Here is a 24,640-nt window from a genome sequence, read left to right on the forward strand (position 1 = left end):
CAAAAGTCCTTTATAGGACTTTAATAGACTCCTATTTCATTTTACTATATAGCTAAACAAATTATAATTTGCTAAGCATAGATCAATTCTGGACAGTGTGGAATGTGTGCAATTTCTTCTCCAAATATTTCACTCGCCAAACAACCTTTCAGTTTTCATTCCTCACAGAAAAACTTCAAGCCTATAATCCTATATACTACCTGCCCTCCCTTCATGTTCAGTCTGTCCAGAGAGTGATCCATACATGCATTAAAGTCCCCTAGGACCAGAACTGAACATGCAGGTTTATCCGCAGTAAATTGTGTAAGCCAGTTAAACGCCTCAAAATACACACAAACTAAGATACAATGAACCATGCACAGATAACAAAAACATAAAATAAGCGTACCCTGCTTGTCAATCTTAGAAGAGAGGATTTCAATATCTAAATTCATATGGATTAGAACTGAAACTCCCTTAGAAAATGCAGATCCGTATGCATGAGGCCTGGTCATGGCCCACCTTTTATTCAGCCATACAGATGTTTCTTCAGTTAGATGGGTCTCAACCAAACAAACAATTCCTGGTAGGTGACGCACCACTATATCCTCCACCATACATCTTTTCTTACGGTCATTCATGCCCCTCATATTCCTGGTAAAGAATTGGGTATTTATTTTCTCTTAAAGAGAGAAGGTGGGGGATACAGTGAGCCCTTTCTACCATAAACATCCGCAAAATGCATTCAGGACCAATTACTTCTGATAACCATTTCTGCAAAACAGTTTCTAACCCACTGAGCCAACCACCTCCGGGAGACCCAAAATATTGAACAGGCACGACCAGTCCTCAAAATCAGTTATTTTTCTTTTAAAAATTGCAATGCATACAGTACATTATCAAAGCAATTATCAATGCCTGAATTCGTCACCGCACTTATCATTTCCAGGGTTAATCACAAGAATTTGCACTGTTTAAATTAGTTACAATATTTGTCCAGGCGTAAGTAAATCAAAGCATTAATTCCAGCGTAAACTGGTCATAGCTTGGGTTACTCTTTGCATCAAAGGACTGCTTGTATTAAAGGGAACCTACCACCACGAATCTACCTATAAAGGTAGATCGGGTGGTAGGTGGATGTAAGCGACGTGAGGAAAGCTCTTTTTAGAGCTAATCCTCACGTCCCCGCTAACTTTTGGGAAACTTTATTAACCTAATATGTAAATTTAGTTATGCGGCTACTGGGGCGTGGAGTAGCCGGCACGAGGCTACACAGCGCGGCTACTCCACGCCCCAGTAGCCACATTACTCCTCCTACCCTGTTGTGTCCGGCGCGCAGCGCGCCCTCGTCTGACAAGCCGGCTACTGCGCATGCGCAGCAGCTCCGGCCTCGGAGCTGGGACTGCTCAGCCGGCGTTCTGCGCATGCGGACGAGGGCGCGCAGCTACGAGGAGCTGCGCGCCGGACACAACAGGGTAGGAGGAGTAATGTGGCTACTGGGGCGTGGAGTAGCCGCGCTGTGTAGCCTCGTGCCGGCTACTCCACGCCCCAGTAGCCGCATAACTAAATTTACATATTAGGTTAATAAAGTTTCCCAAAAGTTAGCGGGGACGTGAGGATTAGCTCTAAAAAGAGCTCTCTTCACGTCCCTTACATCCACCTACCACCCGATCTACCTTTATAGGTAGATTCGTGGTGGTAGGTTCTCTTTAACACTAGAGTTTAACTCAGTGTGCATAAACTTAAGGGTTTCTTCTAGCTTCAACCTAGGCCAAACACCTAATTTTAGCACAGCGGGAGTTAGTCCAGGAGCTAGTCACAGCATGGAATAGTTGCAGAGTTTATCACAATTTTAATTTAATTACTTCATATATCACAGCATACATTAGTCCAGGTGGATGTCACAGCACGAGTTAATCCCAGCTATAGTCATAGCATGAATTAGTCGCAGAGCTTTTGACCGCTTAAGTTAGTCACTTTATTTTTCATAGAATAGGTTAGTCCAGGTAGTTGTCACTGCATGAGTTAGTCCCAAAGCTAGTCACAACATGGTTTTAAGACAGCTTAACTTAATCACTATTTATCACAGCATAGATTAGTCCAGGTGGTTGTTACAGCATGAGTTAGGGTGAAGACGCACATGGCGTTTTTGGGCCGTTTTTGGGCCGTTTTTTAAAACCGCATCCGTTTTTGTCCGTTTTTAATTGCGCAAATTCGGAAAACTGGACAAAAACGCATGCGTTTTTAAAAACCGGATGCGTTTTTTAACGCATGCGTTTTTTACGATCTGAAAACGCCCAAAAACGCCATGTGTGTCTTCACCCTTAGGGAGCAGTCACATGTTGCAGTTACAACTGCATCACAATCAGTTTTGAGATGGTGCAGTTTTGTTAAATTAATAGGTGAAAGACATGAACTGAACGGGGGAATTTAATTTTGAAGGGGAAACTTGGCCCACAAATGCCATTCACCTGTTAAATTAACAAAACTGCACCTAAGACCACCTCAAAACTGATTGTGATGCAGTTTTAACTGCAATGTCCCAAAGCTAGTCACAGAGCCAATCACAGTATGGGTTAATCCAAAAACATTATTACTACATTGACTACTGTGAAGATTAGCTTTATCTTAATCAAAACATAGATTAGCCACAAAAATTTACACCAAAGAAGCTACTACCACCATGTGCAATAGAGCCAGGATAAGTGGAGAGGACAAAAAAGAAAAAAGACTTGACATCTTATGGAGCAGGCAATTATAATCCTCAGACTATCATATCTCCTGCCTGAGATATACTGAAGAGCAGCCTTCAGAGACACAGGGTGATAAGTCCAGGCAACTTTGACATAAAAACAACACACAGGTACCTGTTCTGATACCTGGGACACTGCCTCTCCCCAAACAGCTGGATACTGGCCTCCTTGAGTGAGGAGGCCAGTATAGTTTGGCCTGCTGCCCAGACTGATATTCCCAGGACTTCCCGGGCCGGCAAGTGAGCGTGGAGGGGATTTAAAAGCTTCTCCAAATCTTCCTGCCATTGTTGTTCCCACAGAGCTCTGTCCGTTCCAGCCGGGAACAGCATGCCATGTCCTAGAAAGGCTCTATTAAGTGGCGCCACTTCACCTGCATAGTGGAGGGAGGGAAAGAGCTGGAACCAACAACATATCACGTCATCCCGCTCTCACCCCAGTCATGAACAGAGATTCTTCCAGCAAATTTTCAGTTGTTCTGCATCTCACAAATGATTTTCTGTGTGATACAAACACCTCAAACTTAGATTCGTCTGTATATAACATTTTTTTCCAATCTTCTTTGTTCTGTGTTCTTTTGCCCATGTTAATCTTTTCCTTTTATTAGCCAGGCTCAGATATGGCTTTTTCTTTTCCCCTCTGCCCTGAAGGCCAGCATCCTGGATTCGCCTCTTCACTGTAGAGGTTGACAATGGCGTTTGGCGGGTACTATTTAACCCCTTAAGGACGGAGGGTTTTTCGGCTAATTTCTTGCTCTCCAACTTCAAAAATCCATAACTTTTACATTTTTACGTGTACAGACCTGTGTGAGGGCTTATTTTGTGCGTAACAAATTTTACTTTCCCGTAATGTTATTTATTTTAACATGCCGTGTACTGCGAAGCTGAAAAAAAATTCCAAATGTGGAAAAATTGAAAAAAAACGGCACGTGCGTCACGTTCTTGTGGGCTCAGTTTTTACGACTTTCACTCTTCGCTCCAAATAACACGCCTACTTTATTCTTTGGTTCGGTGCGATCGCGGTGATACCAAATTTATATAGGTTTTATTGTGTTTTAATACATTTTCAAAAATTAAACGAATGTGTACAAAAAAGAAAAAAAAATTTTTGCCATCTTCTGACGCTAATAACTTTTTCATACTTTGGCGCACGGAAATGTGTGAGGGGTCATTTTTTGCGAAATGAGGCGACGTTTTCATTGCTACCATTTTGAGGTCTGTGCGATATTTTGATCATTTTTTATTTCATTTTTTATGTTATGTAAAAAGGTGTAAAAGTCGCATTTCGGACATTTGGGCGCCATTTCCCGCCTCGGAGGTCACCGCCGGCCGTAACCGTTTTTATATTTTGATAGATCGGGCATTTTGGGACGCGGCGATACCTAATATGTCTGTGATTTTTACTGTTTGTTATGTTTTATATCCGTTCTAGGGAAAGGGGGGTGATTTGAACTTTTAATATTTTATTAATTTTTTTTATTTTTTAAACTTTTTTTTTTCTTTTTTTTTTCACTATTTTTTAGACCATCTAGGGTACATTAACCCTAGATGATCAGATCACTCCTACCATATACTGCAATACTACAGTATTGCAATATATGGCGTTTTTGCAGGTCTTACATTACAATGAGCCACTGGCTCATTGTAACGAACCTGCATAAACCATGTAGCCTCGTGTCAAGAGAAGACCCGAGGCTACCATGGTAACCGATCGTCGCCCCCCGATGACGTTCGGGGGCGTGGCGATCGAAAAAAAGATGGCGGCGCCCACGCGCCGCCGTCTTTTAAACGCCGCCCGCGACTTTGCGGGCGGCGTTTAGAGGGTTAATAGCCGCGATCGGTGCAAGCACCGACCGCGGTTATTAGCGGTGGGGGTTTTGTGCAAAATGCAAAAACCCCCACCTCTGTATGAAGAGGACTCAGCCCGTGAGCCCTCTTCATACATCCCTTATACCTCTGCGCCGTAGAGCTACGGCGCAGAGCGTTAAGGGGTTAATGAAACTGCCAGTTGAGGACCTGTGATGTGTCATTTTTTCAAACTAGAGACTCGAATGTACTTGCTTTATTGCTTTGTTGTACAGCTGGGCCTCCTACTTCTTTCAACTCAGGTAAGAGCCTGTTTGTGCTCTCCTCTGACGGGAGTAGTACGCACCGTTGTAGGAAATCTTCAGTTTCTTGTTAATTTGTCACATGGAATGGCCTTTATTTCTAAGAACAAGAATAGCCTGTCAAGTTTCACATGAAGGTTCTTTTTGACTGGCCCTTGTGGGAGTTTCACAGAACAAATAGATATAATGCTCCAGTTTCTCAACTAGCTCAAAATAACGTCAGTTTTAAAGCCTCTCTAATCAAACAGTTTTCAGCTGTGCTAGCACACTTGAACAAGGGTTTTCATGGGTTTTCTAAACATCCATTAGGCTTTTTGCACAGTTGGAAAACACAATGTACCATCAAACCACTGGAGTGGTGGTTGTTGGAAATGAGCCAACACACACCTATATAGATATTGCGTTAAAAAGCAGACATTTGCAGCTAGAATAGTCATTTACCACATTAATAATGTAAAGCATGTATTTATGATTCATTTAATGTTCGCTTCATTGAAAGAAAATGAGCTTTTCTTTCAGAAATAAAGAAGTGATCCCAAACTTTTGAGCGGTAGTGTATGTAGTAATGAGGTATTACCTGTATATACTCATGTATAAGCAAAGCTGAGTCCTAATTGTACCACAAATAACTGCGAAAACTTACAGCCTCCCCCAGGAATGAAATAGCAACTAGTCTCAGCCCAGTAATGCAATGCCCAGCCGTCAACCCCCCTAGAAATGAAATGCCTAGCAGCAGTCCCCCTAGTAATGCCCTGCAGCAGCTCCCCTAATAATTTAATGCCCTGCAGCAGCTCCCCTAATAATTTAATGCCCTGCAGCCCTGTTATTAAGGAAATGCTTTGCATTCCCTCTATTACGGAAATGCCCTGCAGTCCCAATATTAATGAAATGCCTTGCAGATGGATAGGTGCAGTCTGTACTGTCTCCTGCAAATCTGCATCTGATGGCCCATCAAAAATCCAGTAAAAATTGTAATGTGACAAAATCTTTAACTACTGGATTGATATTGTCCGGATTCAACCGAATGCAGGTAAGGAACAACCATCACTTGGTGCATAGAATGATGAGACTAGAATAGTGTGAGACTAAATTGCAGATAAAAGCTGTGTGAGGTGGCTTCTTGACTCGATTGTGTTTATGGACAGATTCTTCAATGCCCACTGAATCACTGTTTCTCTAAATCGCTGCCAGATGGTGGTATAACCCAATAGGAACTTGAAGTGAAGGAAGGCATAGAAGTTTCTATGGTTCTACGGCTTCTAGGGTTCAAAAAGGAAAAAAATTGGCAAAAAAAAAATTAAACAAAAATTACCCGAGAGCACCATTGAAGCACTCCTTTGGGAAAACAGACCAGGCTTAGAAATATGTGCCCTTTTTGTATAGATACTTTTTTTTCATCACTTTTTATTGCGTTTTATGTGTGACAAGATAAGATAAGTAAAAAATATTAATTTTGGATGTTTTTTTAAATTTTCAATGTTTTTTTATTGTAATTTAGGGTCATTTTATACATATAGGGAATTTGGGGGCTTTGTGCGGACACTGTAATTTTAATATAATTATGCAAATATAATTTACAGGCTAAGGTTCTCTATCTAGGTGAGACACACATGATGTAAGAGACGTGAGACTCCTTTTTGATGTCGTCATTTTCTATCCATTTCAGAGATTCAATGATATTAAAAAACTTTTCATACAGTTTGGAGAACATTGACTGTCCTGCCCCCACTTCACGTACCCCCGAGGTCTATGTGGAGCTCAACAGGCAGTTAAACGCCTTCCTACAGTTCAACAAATGAGACTGGTTGAAAGTCCGTAGCTTTATTAAACTGATGTAGGATTAGGGTGAAACTGAAGAAAAACAGCTATTAGAATAGCACAATAATATAACAGTTACCTACATTACATTAGCATATAACAGGAAACAAGCTGATACATATACAGTCTGGGTCCAAACATGGCCGACCATGAGGTTGGGCCTATCTGTGCAATTACAGATCTATACATTACACTTCATATAACAAAGTTTATACAGAGTGGTCCTATAACTGCTAGTAGCTAGAGATTCTTATAGACATTCTCCTTACCGGCTATACTACAACAAGGGTTAAGATGGATGAATATAGGTCTTCTCTCTGTGTTGACATGAAGGGAATTGCCCTTCTCCTACCCACAATCCTTTGTATCTGCTAGTGGGTGGGGAAAACAGAATGTAAGTAATTACTAGTTTTGGCCATTAGATGGCACCTACAAACAAACATATGTTACATAATAGACAAAATTATGAACATCATTTAATCTACATAACATTTGCCAGTGGGCAGCACATTGACCCCCCCTTAGACTTTTACCTTTGGGGTCATCTGAAGGCAATTGTCTAGGTTGTGAACATACAAGTTGTGCAGCATCTGAAACAATGGATACTGGAAGTCTGTGCTAGCATTTCTTCTGCGTTGCTGCTGTCAGTGTGTCAAGAGTGGGAGAAGAGGGTTGTATTAACAATCCAACACAATGGGCAGCACTTAGCAGCACATTTTATAAGTGCTTGTAAACTTGTAAATAACTCATGAAAGAAAGTTACATTAAAACCAAGCACTCCATTGTTTTTATTGAGAAATTCTCAATAAGTTTCGTGTTATATAATCCTCTTCCTATTGTAAAAAAGTTGGATCCAACAAGCTGGCTGACTTCAACATGGCTGCCATGATCAACGCCCATCTCGAAAAATTTTCCCCTTCGTATATACTAACGTGCCACAAATAGGAATTTGATATCACCAACCATTCACATTTTATTTAGGTGTATCCGTATAAATTGCCCACCCTGTAGTTTGCAGTTCTATCAAAATATTAAAGATGCTGTCACATTTTACTTTGCCTATTCCACAGGTGAGTACCTGTGTGTTTGTGTATGTATGTATGTGTATATATATATAATATATATATATATATATATATATATATTGTAGCGGGGTCAGTTTTAATGTGACAAAGTCCAGAGACACAGACAGGCTTGACAGCAGAAATGCGGTTTCCTTGCGGCTTTTATTGGCAGCCAAAACAATGCAGCTTTACAGGCAAGTAAAATAAAACAAAGCGGGGAAACAAAAACAGGCTCGTCTGAGCACTACCTGTACATCGGTAAGTCCCTCTCTAGCAAAACAGCGTACTCACAGCGACTAGTAACACACGGCTGACAAGCCTTCCAGAGCAATGTCTCTCACACAGAGCTCCAGCCCAAGATGCAGCTCTGGGATAAAACCCCTTCTCCCAGCTGCACTTGGTAATTAGGGCTGTGCAGTCTCTGGTCAGTGCATTAACCCTTTACCCCAGGTATGGAAGTAACCTGAAAGGAATATATACGCCATCTATTACCTTTCCAGCCGCTGTCCTACAATATATATATATATATATATATATATTATATATAATATGCCTATACATGTGTGTGTTACATGGCAGAAGGTACCTCAACTCAACTGCCATCAGATTATCTTCGCCACACTCAACCTCTGTTGATAGGGTAGCAAGCCATATCATACAACAGTCATGGAGCAGTCACCACTGTATCATGACCTAGCTGGGAATATGTGGCCTATCCACGTGCCCCTTCCTCAGACATTCCCAAGACCTTTCTTCTCCTTTCACCACCCCACTTATATGGAGATTCGCATACTAAGGGTACATTTAGACATTTAGTCCCCATAGACGGCAATGGCGGCCCGGGCACGTGTGGCGACTATCTGCACCGTACAGAGGGAAAAGATCATGAAGAACATGCTCTATCTTTCGCTGCGTGCCGCCTTTCTCTGTGGAGGGGTCACCTCCTCTCCAGCGCACAGCAGAATGCCCGTCTGTCTGTGGCCAGGCAGACATACGACTGTGTGTATGTATCCTGATACTGTAGGGGCTACACAGATTCAGATGCACTTTGAATCTTCTTTCTAGCCCCCACGGTTTTAGGGATATCAGTACTGGTATCTGGCTATTGTAATCTTTGTTCTGTCAGAGAGGAGGTGCTGAGGCTGGAGGAGTATTATGCTAATCTTCTCTCATCCTGACCAATAAGCAGCAGGTAATGTCCGCGTAACTACCGCCATAGCAGCCGTAGCAGCTGCTACGGGGCCCATGAGGTTCAGGGGCCCGGGGATGCACGGACCCTGTGTGCAGTGCTTTGCCAAGTGGTCCGGGAGTGCACTGCCAGGTACCTGGCAGATCGCGTCCCCGGGCCCCTCCCCATGTGTCCCGGCTACCGCCTACCTCTCTTCTGGCCCACCCACCAGTCCTGGATTACCCAGTCCCTGAAACCGCCCGTCCGCTAGCCACCTCCCTTCCCCGTCCACCAGCACAGGTGACCGCGGCCCGCCTACCCCCTGCATAGCGAGGCACAGTTGATGACCACGCCTCCCGCCCCAGCGAACACACCCCCCTCTCCCTCCCGCCTCAGCGAACGCACCCCCCTCTCCCTCCCACCTCAGCGAACACATCCCCCTCTCCTTCCCGCCCGGCGAACGCACCCCCCTCACCCTCCCGCCTGGCGAATGCACCCCCTCTCCCCCCGCCCGAGCGCACAACCGTACCTCCCCCCTCCTGCCCGAACAGCCACCGGAACACCCGCCTGACGCCACGGCCGGGTGGTCACCTACACATCCTAAAAGGTAAGTAAATACATATGTATTTATCTGTCTGTATATGTATATTCTGTGTATATGTATATTCTGTGTATATTGTATATATATGTATATTCTGTGTGTATATACTGTATTGTGTATATATGTATATTCTGTGTGTGTATATTGTGTATATATGTATATTCTGTGTGTGTGTATATTGTGTATATATGTATATTCTGTGTGTGTGTATATATGTATATTCTGTGTGTTCTGTGTGTGTGTATATTGTGTATATATGTATATTCTGTGTGTGTGTATATTGTGTATATATGTATATTCTGTGTGTGTGTATATTGTGTATATATGTATATTCTGTGTGTGTGTATATTGTGTATATATGTATATTCTGTGTGTGTGTATATTGTGTATATATGTATATTCTGTGTGTGTGTATATTGTGTATATATGTATATTCTGTGTGTGTGTATATTGTGTATATATGTATATTCTGTGTGTGTGTATATTGTGTATATATGTATATTCTGTGTGTGTGTATATTGTGTATATATGTATATTCTGTCTGTGTATATTGTGTATATATGTATATTCTGTCTGTGTATATACTGTGTATATATGTATATTCTGTGTATGTGTATATACTGTGTATATATGTATATTCTGTGTATGTGTATATACTGTGTATATATGTATATTCTGTGTATGTGTATATACTGTGTATGTGTATATACTGTGTATATATGTATATTCTGTGTATGTGTATATACTGTGTGTATGTGTATATACTGTGTATATATGTATATTCTGTGTATGTGTATATACTGTGTATATATGTATATTCTGTGTATGTGTATATACTGTGTATATATGTATATTCTGTGTATGTGTATATACTGTGTATATATGTATATTCTGTGTATGTGTATATACTGTGTATATATGTATATTCTGTGTATGTGTATATACTGTGTATATATGTATATTCTGTGTATGTGTATATACTGTGTATATATGTATATTCTGTGTATGTGTATATACTGTGTATATATGTATATTCTGTGTATGTGTATATACTGTGTATATATGTATATTCTGTGTATGTGTATATACTGTGTATATATGTATATACTGTGTATATATGTATATTCTGTGTATGTGTATATACTGTGTATATATGTATATACTGTGTATATATGTATATACTGTGTATATATGTATATTCTGTGTATGTGTATATTCTGTGTATGTGTATATACTGTGTGTATGTGTATATTCTGTGTATGTGTATATACTGTGTATATATGTATATTCTGTGTATGTGTATATACTGTGTATCTATGTATATTCTGTGTATGTGTATATACTGTGTATCTATGTATATTCTGTGTATATGTATATTCTGTGTATATATGTATATTCTGTGTATGTGTATATACTGTGTATATGTGTATATTCTGTGTATGTGTATATACTGTGTGTATGTGTATATTCTGTGTATGTGTATATACTGTGTGTATGTGTATATACTGTGTATATATGTATATTCTGTGTGTATGTGTATATACTGTGTATATATGTATATTCTGTGTGTATGTGTATATACTGTGTGTATGTGTATATACTGTGTATATATGTATATTCTGTGTATATGTGTATATACTGTGTATATGTGTATATTCTGTGTATATGTGTATATACTGTGTATATGTGTATATTCTGTGTATATGTGTATATACTGTGTATATGTGTATATTCTGTGTATATGTGTATATACTGTGTATATGTGTATATTCTGTGTATATGTGTATATTCTGTGTATATGTGTATATACTGTGTATATGTGTATATACTGTGTATATATGTATATACTGTGTATATGTGTATATACTGTGTATATGTGTATATACTGTGTGTATGTGTATATACTGTGTATATATGTATATACTGTGTGTATGTGTATATACTGTGTATATATGTATATACTGTGTGTATGTGTATATACTGTGTATATATGTATATACTGTGTGTATGTGTATATACTGTGTATATATGTATATTCTGTGTGTATGTGTATATACTGTGTATATATGTATATTCTGTGTGTATATGTATATTCTGTGTGTATGTGTATATACTGTGTATATATGTATATTCTGTGTGTATGTGTATATACTGTGTATATATGTATATTCTGTGTGTATGTGTATATACTGTGTATATATGTATATTCTGTGTATGTGTATATACTGTGTATATATGTATATTCTGTGTATGTGTATATACTGTGTATATGTGTATATTCTGTGTATGTGTATATACTGTGTATATGTGTATATTCTGTGTATGTGTATATACTGTGTATATGTGTATATACTGTGTATATGTGTATATACTGTGTATATGTGTATATTCTGTGTATATGTGTATATACTGTGTATATGTGTATATACTGTGTATATGTGTATATACTGTGTATATGTGTATATACTGTGTATATGTGTATATACTGTGTATATGTGTATATACTGTGTATATGTGTATATTCTGTGTGTATGTGTATATACTGTGTGTATGTGTATATACTGTGTGTATGTGTATATTCTGTGTGTATGTGTATATACTGTGTGTATGTGTATATACTGTGTATATACTGTGTATGTGTATATACCGTGTATATATGCATAGATGCAAATGCTGTATTTATAGTGTGCGTATATATATATATATATATGTATGTGTGTTTTTGTATATGCAGTATGTGTGTATTTGGTCTTTTTATACTGCATGTATGTGTATATATGGTCAGTGTATATACTGTGAGTGTGTATACACTCTGTATTAGTGTATAAATGTATGAGTGCATAAATGTGTGTGTATACTTGTATGTATATAAGTGCAACTATACACGTGTAGAACTTTATTTGTTCGTATATAAGTATATAAAGGTGTATATGTATCAGTGTATAAATTTGTGTAATTGTATAAATATGTCCGTGTAGGGTTACATTCACAAGAACGTATGGGGGATGTATATCTGGCTGCAATTTGCTGACAGATATACATCCCTCATAGGCGACTATAGCACCTCGGCTCGGTACAGTGAGCACAACGAGTACTCACTGTTTCGAGCCGTGGCCGCAACAGAGATAGAGCGTGAACTATCTATGGCCGTAAGAATGACCATGCGGCTCTATTCTCTATGGAGAGGGGAGGGGTGAGCCGCGATCACCTCTCCAGCGCGTCCGATGTGTGCCTGCCAGGCTATAGCCTGGCAGGCACACGTTTATGTGAATGCAGCCTACATATGTCTATTTTTTTTAAGGGGAAGGGGGGGCCCCATGCAGAAATCTGCTATGGGGCCCAGCTTCTCCTAGTTACGCCACTGCTACTAGGCACGATAATGAGATGTGATTTCTCTATGTGCATCTAAAGGCTGTTTTCATACACATTAAGCAAACAGTCCGCAAACTTGATCCAAATACAAATGATGACCTGATGTAAACGTGATATGACTGCAGACACAAAATGCAATGTTACCATACACAATGTTAAACAAAATGTGATGTAAAGGTTTTTGCATTACATTTGTGCAATCATGATGTATGCATTTGTGCTTTCATTGCATTTGCATTTACGTGGCATTTGCTTTTACATGGCGTTTGTATTAACATGTCATTTGCGTTGTGTTTATGTGGCACTTATGTTGAATTTGCATTTATGTGTGGTTTAAATTGCATTTTTCTGGCATTTGTATTTACAAGGCGTTTAAGTTGCATTTGCATTCACATGGCTTTTGAATTTACGTGGCATTCGCGTTGCATTCCCATGGCATTTTGTGTTTATGTGCCTTTTGCGTTGCATTTGCATTTATGTGGCTTTTGTATTTATGTGGTGTTTGTTGCATTTGCTTTAAGGTGATGATTCCATTGCACATATGTCACTTTTTTGTTGCAATTGCTTTTATGTAATGTTTCTGTTGCATTGCGTTTACGTTGCATTGTATTTACTTGCCATTTGTGTCCTATTTGCATTTACGTGGAATTTGCGTTTACGCGGTGATTGATTTGCATTTGTTTACATTTACATGGCGCTTACACTGTGTTTGCATTTCCATTGCGTTTGCATCCCATTTGCATCGCTGTTTGTAACATTGGAATTTTGTAAATGCAATGTTAACTGAATATTAGCAGAATGTTAACACAATACACAGCATCTAGATGAACATTGAGAGAATTCATACGATCTCTGCCACTGATTGGACAGTATAAGAAAAGATTACCATAACATATGTCCCCTTCTCATCCTCTCTGCGGGGGCTAGAAAGAGAATTCTAAGTGTCCCTGAATTTGTGTAACAGCGCCTACAGATATAGGGTCTATTAATGTATGCTAATCTCATGTGAAAGGTGGTGAAAGGTCCTCTTTAACTGCCCAATGGGTTAAGGTTAATCACAAAGCAGGAAGCGCATTGGCTCCCATTTTGCCCCTACCCAGGATTGCCTCTAGTTGCCTCCTTCTCCTATTGCCTCCACTTACTCCTCTCCTGCTGCTTTATCCAGACAGTGCCTGCAGCACTAGTTTTATCAAAGCCATGGGGAAAAAGCAGCTGAAACTCATCTAAGCAAAAGACCACACAGCACCCAAAAACAGGGGACTGGGGTCCAGGAGCAGACAGACAAGTGGTTACTGATGCTGAACCTCAAGCCTGGCAATGTGGTGTGCGACACCGTGTTGCAGCTTTAGGTGAAATTCCACTCTGCAAGTGCTGGAAAGGTTGTGTGAGCAGCATTAGGTAATTGTGAGAGTTGAAGTAGTGGCAAACACCATTTGTTCAGTGTTGCACAGCTTCTACTATGCCACCAATATGGTCAGTAGAGGAGAAACAGGTGTCAGGCTAGTCCACACTTTCACTGGGTGGGTTTCTGGAACAGTGTTCAGGTACTGTGCTAGACTCCTCTCAGCTTGTCCTTGCCTGTACCTCCACCACCATCGAATATGGCACGTAGTACCAGGAGGAAGACAGTGACTTGCATGGTGGAAGAATGTCTGTCCACACATCTACTAGTATCCATAAAAGGGTTTCCATCGGATCCGTTTCTGGATAAGAAAATTGGACATGTGAAGATGCTCATATTCATAAAAATAAAAACCGGCATAGATCATATGGGACTTGGCTGTGCCACCATATGAATAAGTTGGTAAAGGGTGCAATACCTCCATTACCTGCATTTTAGAAATTGTCATATCCCCATTACCTTAATTTAAACTTGAAATTGACAAATTTTGCAGTGTCCAAACACCCAGAGCCCGTAGTGAGAGTAAAGGTTTGTGGTTTTCCCATTTTTACTATTAATGCCAGGAGAATTACTGGGTCGGAACAACAGACCTGACAAGCACACGTTCATGTGCAAGGGGCCTAAGAGGAAGGGTGTGCTTCTTTATTCCTCCATGTGAATAACTTGCTCCTAACATCCAAAACGCCTTTAAGCGCTGTAACATTAAAGGAAATCAACCGCTTATATAAGGCATATTTGAGCTAAAATGTGGAAAAAAAGTTTTAAAATTGGTTTTGGGCACTACAGATAGCTTTCAGAGTGCCGAGCACCCTAGCAGTGATGCCCTGGAGTGCCCAAGACTGACTGGAGCACCCAAGATCGATTTTTAACCCCTTAAGGACGCAGCCATTCAAGGCTCAGACCCATTTTTTGGATTCTGACTTGCGTCGCTTTATATGGTTATAACTTTTGAACACTGTTACTCAAAGCGATTCTGAGAATGTTTTTTCCCCACATGTTGTGCTTCATTTTTGTGGTAAATGTTGGCTGATAAGTTTCTGTTTATTTACAAAAAAAAAACCTTTTCGAAATTCAAAATCACTGCGTTTTCAGGCGGATAGATTTACCACCTAAATAAATTGCTGAATAACATTTCCCATATGTCTACTTTACATTTTCATAATTTTTGAAATGTCTGAATAATTTATTTTGATTTCACGTGGCTTACAAATCGAATATTGATTTCCGTATTTTCAGAATTCACCGTTTTGGGGATAAATACCGTTTTGAATGAAATTTCACATATTTAACATCAAAAACCCCCTATATAAAAATCAAACCATTTTCAAATCTGCGGCCCTCAAACTATCAGAAACCGCTTTTAGGAAGATTGTTAACCCCTTGAGATCTTCATAGTAATTGAATCAAAATGGAGGTGAAATTTAGAATGGTCAAATTGTGGCGGTTATATGTTCATTTAGCCCTAAAATTTACACATTTTCAAAAGATAAAAAGAGAAAACCCACCATACAATTTGTTCTCCAATTTCTCCGAGTACAGAGACCCCCACATGTGGACGTTACTTGTTTTATGGGCGCACAGCGAGGCGCAAAAAGGTAGGAGCGCCCTGCAGCTGCCAGGATTTTAGTTTTCTCGTTGCCTCTTTATGTAGGCTATAAAATGTTTGGTTTTTTTGGTATTGGGGCCATGTGACGGCATTTTTTTTGCGGGATGAGATGCTTTTTCCAGTGTTAACATTTTGGGGTTGGTATCCCTTATTGTTGAGAATTTAGGAATTTGTTTTTGAGGGCAAGAATAGAAAAGCATCAATTCTGTACTGGATGTTTGACTTTTTTTTTTTTTTTTTTTTGGTTTTCACCATTTAGCCTAATAATCATGTCATCTTTATTCAATGGGTCGATACAATTACGGGGATACCAGACTTGAATATATTTTCTTACGTTTTCCTAAATTCCTAAAACCCTAATGTGGGGAAAAATCTATCATTTTTGCATTGTCGTCTTCCAAGTGGCATAACATTGTTACTTTTTTGGCTACGGAGCTGGTTGGTGTCTTGTTTTTTGCTGGGACATGTACTTTGCACCAGTATCATTCTGGAGTAGATATGTTCTTTTGATCACTTTTTATTGATCATTTAAATGATAATTTTTGGCAGGTTTTTAACATTTTTTTTTTTACGGCGTTCATCGTGCGGGTTCAATAATGATTTACTTTTATTCTACGGGTTGTTACGGACGCGATGATACTATATATGTGGGTTTGTATTATGATTAAGACTTTTTTGGGGGGTTATATGTGTCTTTATATGTTATTGGGCTTATGGGTATTTTTATTGATTTATTACTTAATTTTTTTATTGAATAACCTTTCTTTTTTACTTTTTGCCTATTTCCACCATGGGACATGAACAAGCAATCATCTGATGTTCTCTTGTTCATGATAATACTCTGCCATACTAATGTATTGCAGGGTATTAGCACATGCATAGGCTGACACTATGCCTGAAAGATGACGGCGCGGGGGCGTGGATTGTGGGGGAAAGACCCCCCAGAGGCATGTTAAATGCCACAGTCGCGTCGAGCACACTCCGGCGGGTGTTACACTGGGGTGTCGGCTATATTAAACAAGTGAAGCAACCCTCACTATACAACCTGTCAAAAGCCTATATCAAATTCTTATGTAAATAAACTTTGTAAACAAAAAAGTCAACATGCAATACAAGAGTATAATAAACAAGTGAAGCAACCCTCACTATATAACCTGTCAGAAGGGTGTAACAGGAGGGTAAGATACACCAAGTACAGCCAGGGGCCTAGGTAATCACCCCACGCGTTACGTCACTAAATGTGACTTCATCAGGGGGAAAGTTTGTTTACAAAATTTGTTTACATAAACACCATGTAAATTTCTAACAGCCAGAGGGGGTCTGTGAGGTTGACTATATTGTACTCACTTCACCGAGTCGTGTACAGTGTGCTTCATTGCACCTTTTAAGTGTTTTTATGTTTTTGAGGTCTTGTGTCGTTATATTTGTTCTAAAAAAAATTGCTAATATTATTGACAATTGCTGGGCTGGTATGACACTCTTTCTTCCTCGCTATATGTATTATTATAGTGTCTATGGCCTAAATATAACATCACTTGTGGTGCAGGACTCCACTTGTTTGTATATGGGTGTTGGCTATACGTTACAGCTGGCACCCCGTGTTTGCCGATGCCGGTTCGGCTCCGATCCATGTATCTGCCGCAGAGCGGGAAGGGGTTAAAGTCTCTCTTCCCAGCTAGAAGACTGTTTCCTGTTAAAAGACAATTACCATCTTTATTAGTAACACCAGCCAGCATAAGGGTAAAAGTTGTAAGACTAACCTGATCTGCTTCTATGAAGATGTGAGCAGATGTCTGGACAGAGGATATTGTGTTCTTGGACTTTTCAAAGGCATTCCTCAGAAGCCTGATGGGTAAAATAAGGTCCATTAGTTTGGAAGGAATCATTTGAAATTGGATTGAAAACTGGCTGAAGGATCTTATCCAGAGAGCCTGTACTAGGCATTGATTCAGCCTCACCTGGAATATGGTGTCCAGTTCTGGGCACCGGTCCATAAAAAAGATGTCATGGAGCTGGAGAGGGTACAATGAAGAGCCACAAAAATGATAAGGAGAATTTCATGAGGAAAGATTAAAATATCTAGATTTATTCAGTTTGGAAAAGAGATGACAAAGAGGGGACATAATTAATTTATATAAATATATGAATGGTCCGTACAATAAATATGGTGGAAAATTGTTCCAGATCAAATCAAGTGACAAGGGGGCACTGCCTTCGTTTAGAGAAAACAAAGTTTAATCACCAGAGGGCTTTTTTACTATGAGAACTGTCGATCTGTAGAATAACCTGCCTCAGGTGCTGGTCACAGTAGGGACAGCAGAGAGCTTCAAGAAGGGTCTAGATGCCTTTTTACACCTAAATAACATTGATGGTTATGTTATATAGAATTGTTTCCCCTAAATCCCCTCCTCATCCAATCCCTTCCCTTCCTTGGTTGAACTTGTTGGACATGTGTCTTTTTTTCAACCGAATAAACTGATACTATGACTACGATACTATGAACAGAATTAAAACAGAACCATCATACTATGGCCATTATCTATTGGCAAAATACCCCCTTGTTGATATAAAAGTGTTTTGAAAGGCCAAAGCAAAGCAACACACCATCTACAAACTCAACTGTAGGTGGATATTAACCACTTAGTTTCAATAAATTTGCATTAGAAACCTTAAAACACATTGATAGTGGTGTAAATGTCCAGAAAAGGATAAAACGTGGGATAGACTCCTTAGGCACTCTAAGCACAGACAATCATTTTAATACCTTTGAACAATTACAACATATGGCTGTGGAGCAGGAGTGATGGAGTCAGAAGGGATGACTCATAGTCATGATAATATAATTATAAAAATTAAGAATGCCACCCCAGAAATTATAAATGCCACAGTACAGCAATAAATGCTGCCCCAGCAACCAAATACTCCATAATGTGTATAGAAGAGCTTATGACCCTGCATGGTGATAGACTGGACGCAACCTACACCTTTCATTTGCAATGGTTGCCATGGATGTCCTTCAAAGCCTCGACTGAATTCAGCACATGGGTAATGTCTGCTTAATTTAGGTATTGCTCTGAATGGGTTGTTCCTCTCCCCCCCTTGCTTTACCCTAGTGTTTCTTGTGTTTTGTACATTGTTGTCATTAGTTGCACTATTTCCTTCTGTAGGGCATGTGTGTATATATATATATATATATATATATATATATATATATATATATATGTATATATATATATAATTTTTTTTTTTTTTTTTTTTTTTTTTTTTTTTTTAAGCAGACAATAATACTGGAGACCCCAGAGCAGTATAATAAATAGGCTTTTTATCCTGCTGTATGATGTATCTGTGTTTGAACATTGGCTTGTTTTTTAGCTATATTCCTGCTCTGTTACCCGCTGTGGATGACCCTGGCTTGTTTCTGAACCTGTGCTGCCTGCCTCAAATCTCTGCTTGTTTCATGACATTGCTTGTAGACTTCTGACCAACCATGGCAATTCACCTACCTGATCCTTCATTGTCAAGCACCAATATCTCTGTGACTACAGTAGATCCCTTTATACAGGTAAAAGGGTGTTAAGGAGATCGCACAGGTTTCGGACGCCATCTTGACTACTGTCCGCCATCTTAGATACGGCGGCCATGTTCCCTAACAATTGTCAAGTTAATGTCATGATTCAAACTTCATTTTATGTAACCTGTTTGCTCGCCTGTCAGCTAATACCCTTTGACATTTAATGAGAAGCCAGTCTGTCCTCGATGCTGCATGATATTATGATTCTGGAGCCCACTTATCATATCCTTCTCAGCAAACTAGTATAAACAATATCTGTGTACAAGGTCTTTGAGAACTGAGCACAATTAACTTTTTTCCCAGAATGTGCTGATGACCAATAGGTTTGGAGTATACTATTCACGCCCTTTTGATGACTCTTCTGTCTGTTATATATTATACATTTTGATTAATAAAGAGTAGGAGAAGATCTTGACTAAGAGATTGACGTATGTCTTGGTCTTTATGTTCAATCATGGGTTAATTAGGACTCGCCTTACAAAAGTCAAGAGGGCTGTTGGGGCCCTGCATAAAATATCCCTATCAGTATTTGGCGTCCTTTTCTGGGTGGGTTTAGGAGTAAGCAACAACAACACAGAGACAGCCTCCGTGAAGGGTCCCCACTGGCTTGGTGAACAGAACTGACTAGAGCGCTCTCAGGGTAAGATATTAATTTTTCTTGTCTACCTTGATATGTCAATTTGGTTCACTAATTGGACGGACCGGGTAAGACTGTCTCTGTGTTATGTATTTGCCACTGTTGTTCACTGTAACCTAAGCTCAGAGTTTTTGGCAAAGAACCACTTTGTAAGGTGATGGACAGAGACTGGACAGTGACGGATGGTCAGACAGTTTGTGGTTTTAGCTGTTAGCTGGTGTTAGCTGAAGCTGTGAGACGGGAAGTAGTAACCCTTAGATGTCTGCAATGCTAGAGTGGGAGATATTCTGTTGTGATTATCGTAGTGTCTATAGTACTGTTTGACTGGTGCCAATAGGGTTGCCCATAGAGGTATAGAGCTCAATTAGTGCACGTGCAGCGGAGACCCGCTTTGATCAAGTGTGTGTTTAGCTTTCTTTTTTTGGGAGTCTGAACAGCCTCGTGGGACTGTAAGAACTAGTAGTGACTTAGTAAAGAGTCGGTAAGAGAGTGGACTTGGTGTAGTCGGTGAAAGAGTAGTGACAGGTCAGAGTTGACTTGGTGTAGAGTCCTCTGTGGAAGTCTGGTATCTAGTTTCTTTGGGGTCAGTAAATCGAGGTGTTGGCATTCGCTGTGTCTGTGGGGACAAGTTTGGTTGTGTTGCAGTAGTAGGCATTTATGATGAGTTGTGAATTGGAATTGAGCCAAGTGCATTGCAGACAAAGAGATGTAGGTAGACAGAAGATTGGCATGATGTAAGTAGACAAAAGGTTGTTGAGTTAAGTAGGACTGATGGAAAAGTGCAAGTTGACATGATCGGACATAAGGGCTGGTAGTTTTGGGTTTTAAGTAAAAAGTATTGAAGGTTTGAAGGTTTTGGGATGTGTCAGAAGATCTGATGATTGTACAAGTGAGAAGTTGCAAACAGACACTTAGAGCCTCTGACTTTGACGGACGGACCAGGACAAAGTGACAGGAATCCTTCAAAGACCCAATGAAGAAAGAGACAGGTGATAAGGGACATTCCAAAGTTTTTGATGTGGAAAGAATTTGAGAAAAAGATTTTATTATATTTTCCTTGGAGTGAAAAATGGCCCCTGTAATCCAGACTCCACCCCTGTATCTGGTGGTTAGAGGAGATTACACGCCCTACCATTCTTCAGTGGTGGCCATCTTAAGTCAGTTTATTTTTCAGTGGCGGCCATTTTAAGTTATATTCCCTTCAAGTCCCTGAAAGTTGATTGCTGTTGGCAGCCATAAAAGCTGTTGTGGTGCTTTGTAGGATAACAGCTGACCATGCTTGGGGCGTCCTGCCAGACGTTTGAAAAAATGCCGGCTGGTGATTTTTTTTTACCTTTTCGGGCGTCTGCTAGGGGTCTTGGAGTGTGGGAGGTTGTTTGAGTATTATTAAAATTTATTGATTCCGACAATTAGAGAAAAATTACTATTAAAAAGTGTTACAATGTCTCTGGTACCTGCTTTCTGGCATTTAAGGGGTTAACAAAAGGGTGGGGGCTGTTGGAGCTGCGTTTTGTTTTGTGAAGAACTGACATGTCTAAGGCTTTGCCTGAATGTTGTGTCTGTCTTATCTACGAGAGAGACGATAGTGACCTTGATGTTCACGGAAAACTGAATTTCTCCATATTGAGTTGCTTGGAATCTGTATTCTGTTATCTTGTGTTTCACAGGCTAGTAAATTGTTTTTCAAAAAGGGAGGGGGGGGCAGATCGCTGCATTTAGACTTCTCCCTGACAAAAAAAAAAAAAGACTTGAAGGAATTTATTTGATTGTGGAACAAGAATACAGTATGATGTGATGTCCTCCTGTGTAACCCATGAACAGACTAAGCAAGAACGAGCCCCCCAACTGTATTACAGAGCCTATGACTGACTTTTGTTCCTTTTTGATTAAAAACCATCTTGAGTGCACCTGGATTTTATTGAGACGTTGGAGTCTGGCCAGAACTTTATAGGTAGCATAGAACACTGGGCTGGAGATGTGGTGGAGGGACTCTGACACATTGATGTACAGAGGGAATAGAGGATGTTTCACAGACCACGCCGAAGTGAGATTGACAACATTTCCCGGAAGTCTCAACCGACCGACCCAAGTGGGCGTGTTTCGACTGTGGGGAGGAGACATTACTGTAGTGAGTGGCGGAGACGGCCCCCACAGGGCAAGACAAGGGGGGGTGGTTACGGACAAGGATGTCAGCGAGAACAGCCCCCCTAAACAGAGTTATCGCCTTTCATTGTAGAACTCTCCTCTGCTAGTCCGATGATGATTTTAGCCCATTCCCAGTCAAGAAAAGACTCAGAAAGAACAGCCGGATACATGTAGGATGGTCCATGATCTCTAAGCTGCCAATGAGTGTACTGAAGCCCAGTGGTCCCTAGCTCAAATTGGCAGCAGTCCCTGAGAGTGACATATTATTCACTGTTATTGATTTGGCAAAAGTTTTCCTCTGTGCCCCTACATGAGGATTGCCAGTACCTATTTGCCTTTACCAGTTCAGTATTCCAGTACACCTGGTGCAGATTCCCACAAGGGGGGTAAAACTCACCCAGCCAGAACTACTCGGCCCTACACGGAGTAGACTGGCAGATTAGCCCCTTACTGGATGTTCTCCTTTTCAGTATGCGGAGGACCTACTGTTTTTGTTTGCCAGGATGCATTTATTGACCTTATGTATTTTCTGTTCCAGAAGGGTTGCAAAGTTTCCAAAGACAAGCTCCAGTACTACCAGGAGAAGGTGGTCTTCCTAGGCCACTGCTTCTCAGCCACAGGCAGATACCTGGCAGAGGAAAGAAAGCTGGCAGTCCAGAATGTGCCCCTGCCCTGAGGCCTTAAAGGAAACCTACCACTTGTAGTGGCAGGTTTCCGATGGAAATACCGGGCACCAGCTCAGGGTGAGCTGGTGCCGGAGCTTATTTTAGTTAGTGTTTTAAACCGCGGTATCGCGGTTTAAAACACTTTTTAAACTTTATAGCCGGCGCAGGCAGGTACGCGCTCGGCGCTTATCATGCACGCGGCTACATAGGAAGTGAATGAGAGCCGCGTGCACGGTAAGCGCCGAGCGCGTACCTGCCTGCGCCGGCTATAACGTTTAAAAAGTGTTTTAAACCGCGATACCGCGGTTTAAAACACTAACTAAAATAAGCTCCGGCACCAGCTCACCCTGAGCTGGTGCCCGGTATTTCCATCGGAAACCTGCCACTACAAGTGGTAGGTTTCCTTTAAGCCTCTTCACATGATTCTAGGACTGGCCAGCTCCTGCAGGCCTGGGATAAGGTCTGCTGCCCCTAGCCTGATGCTGCCCCTTTCCGACTGCATTGCCTCTTCCCCATTTGCCCTTAGTCAGGAGGCAATTGATGCATTCCACAGCCTTAAGCTGGCAAATCCTGTCTGCCCCAGCCTTAGGCACATCCTATTGGATAAGACCTTTTGTTTTATTTTGCACTGAGTATGTAGGCCACAGGTGTCTTAGCCCAGGAACGTGGTGGCCTCCACAGTGGCCCAACTATTAGGCCCGGTTAGACCCGGTCGTGAGTGGAGCCCCCGCATGTGTCAGTAGCTACAGCCAGCAATCTGCTCAGCAAGGCCAGTGAGTTGATCCTAAGAGACCCTATATCACTCAGTTGCAGTGCAAACCCCACATACCTTGCACAGTGTCCTCACCCAAGTACAGCCCAAGCATCTGAGCAAAGGCCAGACAGCTCAGACTCCAGTGTGCACTCCTGATGCCCCAGGACACACTGATAAGGGGCACAGCTCTGAATCCTGCCATTCTGTCACCAGTCTTCCAGGATTCAGAGAGGGGGGAGAGAAGGGTGATTAACCCAGATGTTGAGTTTTTTCTCATAGATGGCTCCAGGTCTGCAGGAGAAGACAGACGGTTCTATGCTGGATATACAGTGGTTAGTGGCGCACATGAGGTAGTACAGGCAGAACCACTCCTTCCACACAGGTCAGCGCAGGAGCTGGAGTGATGGCACTCAGGGAAGCGCTACTGCTGGTGGAAGGTAAAAGGGCGAACATCTATACTCAAGGTATAGTTCTGGGGTCTAAACATGAACCCATATGGAAGGCTAGAGATTTCCTCACCTCTGCAGGGACCCCCGTTAAGCATGGCACGCTGGTTAAAGAGCTCATGGATGCTCTCTTACTTCCACAAGAGGTGAGGATAGTAAAAGTAAAAGCACACACAATTTGGTAACTCCACAAGCCAAGGGCAAGGATGTGGCCGACGGGATGGCGAAGGCAGCTGCACAGATGGAACCCGGAGACTGTCCTGAAGTCTCAGCTGTGAGTTCTGAGCTAAAAGTTTGATCCACAGGTGTTCCAGTCCCTGGTGGCCCGAGTGTCATCAGAAATGAAGGAAGAGTGGAGGAAAGCTGGAGCCCAGATGCCGATGGGACCTGGATGCTGGGAGAGGGGGTGTGCCTGCCCAGAGCCCTGCACCCAACAGTAAGTCAAGTAGCCCACGGACACACACACACACATCCAAAATGGCCATGGTAGTGCTCATAAACCACCAGTGGTTTTCCCCCGGGCGTTACTACCCCTGTCACTGGACTAGTGAAAGC

The sequence above is a fragment of the Engystomops pustulosus genome, chromosome 5 (genome assembly GCF_040894005.1).
Source record: "Engystomops pustulosus chromosome 5, aEngPut4.maternal, whole genome shotgun sequence".
NCBI lineage: Eukaryota > Metazoa > Chordata > Amphibia > Anura > Leptodactylidae > Engystomops > Engystomops pustulosus.